We start from the raw sequence: 2,642 nt of genomic DNA on the forward strand, positions 1-2,642 counted from the left end.
TTCCAACCCCTAAACCCTTCAGCCTTGGGGGTATATATAGCCCCAAGGTAGGGTTTAGGGGTAGTTACCTCTAAATCTGGGCCGTTGGATCTTGGGACCAGAGGACGCCTGGCTTGGGTGGATTGCTTACATGTGTCCAGGGGAGGACCACCTCCAGAGTGTCCTAACGGCCCCTGACACGCGCCGTGCTTGTCTGGTGTGATGGTTGTTGATAGATGTCATAGTCACGTGCCCACGTACCTTTGCTTGGCGGGTTGTGGGATGTGCATGTGCTTGCTGGGACCTCCCTCACTGTGGTTTTGGCCCCGATCCGGATCCGGGTATGCAGGCGGATCCGGATCCGGGAAGTAGGATAGACCCGGGCCTGGGCTCCTATGTTTGATTGGCCTGGGAGAGGGGGTCCTAGCAGGTCGGTTGAGCCTGCCTCCCTTTAGTCCAGGTTGACGCCTACCCGGGTCTCTTATGCCCTATCATTTGCCCCCCACTCCCTTATGCAGATTTTCTGGATGAGGGAGTAGAGTAGGGTTGCATATTTGGCTTAGTAAAGAAAAATTCCTGCTCCTGTTGCCCCCCAATCCGGATCTGGTGTAATGGATACCAATCCGGATTAAGGTAGAATAGTTGCTTCAGAAAAATTTGTGCTCCTGGTTGCCCCTCAATCCGGATCTGGTGTAATGGATGCCAATCCGGATTAAGGTAGAATAGTTTCTTCAGAAAAATATCTGCCCCTGGTTGCCCCCTAATCCGGATCTGGTGTAATGGATGTCAATCCGGATTAAGGTAGAATGGTTGATTCCTTAGAAAAATTCCTGCTCCTGGTTGCCCCCCAATCCGGATCTGGTGTGGTAGATGCCAATCCGGATTGAGGTAGAATAGTTGCTTAGGAAAAATTCCTGCTCCTGGTTGCCCCCCAATCCGGATCTGGTGTGGTGGATACCAATCCGGATTAAGGTAGAATAGTAGAATAATCCTGGTTGACAATGATCCGGATTTTTGCTATTGATCCGGGTATTGGGCTGTGGAATTTGAAAAGTTTGGGATTTGTTAACGTCTTTCAGTTTATTCCCTCCCACGAATTTGAATTTTTGGGCAGTTATTTCCTAAAAACTCGGCCCATAATCATTATGGGTTTAATTTGCATTTATATGTGTGTAATTACACATATATATGTATTAATTTTTTTTGTAACTGCTTCTGGAACCAGTAGGATCCTGCCACGTGGCAGGGGTAGTTGTCCTCATTTATGCCTATAAAAGGCCGACCCCATTTTCTTCCTCTTTTCTTTTTTATTCACCATCAAAAGGAAAATCAACAGTCATTTAGTTCTCTCTTCATTTTCTCTCATTTTTCTACGAAGTGTCGTTGCTCTTGGTTGATTCTTGCCGCCGCATGTCGCTGCTTTCTCCGTCCATCTTCAATTGACTTGTAAGATCTCTTCTTTCTTGTTTTTTCCATTTGTTCTCCGATTTTGCTTTTCGAATTTTGATTTTGCATGCTTGAGATTCGGTTATATTTCTTCGAAATGGAAATCGAGGTTTTTGGTTGTTTTTGTTGCTTGGTTTTTTGTTTATTTGTAGATTTGTATGTGTCTCTGTGTTTTAGGCTCGATTTTTGTTGATTTGTATGGGTTTTTCGTTTGATTTTTTTGGGTTTTTTCTACCGTTGTTCTTCGTGTTCTTGGGTGAAATATATGTGTGTATAGGTAAAAGGTGCTAATTTCGCTGTTTGATTCTTGGGTTCACTGTTTGTGGGTTAGGGTTTTGATTTTGATCCGGGCATTGGTGTTTGTCGTTGGGATGCGGGTATATGGGTTTTGGTTCAAGTTTTTTGTTGCTATGGATCCGGATCTGGGTTTTTTCCATCAAGATCCGGGTCCATGGTGGGTTGCTTTTGTGGATTGTAGTTAACATGATCCGGATCGTTGATGTTTTTCCGGGTTGGACTTGCATTGGTGGTCCGGATCATTAGATTATGGTAAAACTAATCATAACGTACCTGATCCGGACCGCTTAGTAAGACAAATAAAATCTGTAGGGTCCAGGCTAACTGACCTTCATTTTAATAGGTATATGGTCCGGATCAAGGAGCGAGCTAGGAAAGTATACAACTGTTATCCCAACTTTTCTGACGAGGAGAGTGATCCGGATTTGACTGGTAGAGAACAGATCCGGGGTGAGATGGTTAGAAAGGGGTCCGGGTCTGTGGGAACGATTACGAGCTTCCGGTTCAAGAGGCTTCCAGAGAACTCTGTTATTTTCACTCCGGATGGCCGCTGGTCCGATATTAAATATCACTTTGTTAGGAAGCCACCTGGGTTTGAAGATAGCATATACTATACCCGGGTCAGATATGAGAGGCACGAGGATGGCCACCCGGGCGTTTATGATCAGGGCGCCCTGGAGGCAGCTTTTGCTTCGTTTGGGATCAGCTGGGATCATTACCAGCTGAAGGATTTTTATGCTGACTCTGATCCGGGTGATATGGACAAGGCAATCCGGGCTGCTTTTCAATTGACTCCTGACATCGCTTGGAGGTGGCCCGAGCCGTATGAGAGGATCTTCCATCGTCCTGCGGATGGTTTTGTTCCAGTCTGGCTGGAACATTTAAGGTCCGGGTGGAGCCCCCGCTGCCATATTTTTCTT

This window comes from Apium graveolens, chromosome 11, assembly GCF_009905375.1.
Source record: "Apium graveolens cultivar Ventura chromosome 11, ASM990537v1, whole genome shotgun sequence".
NCBI classification, from domain to species: domain Eukaryota; kingdom Viridiplantae; phylum Streptophyta; class Magnoliopsida; order Apiales; family Apiaceae; genus Apium; species Apium graveolens.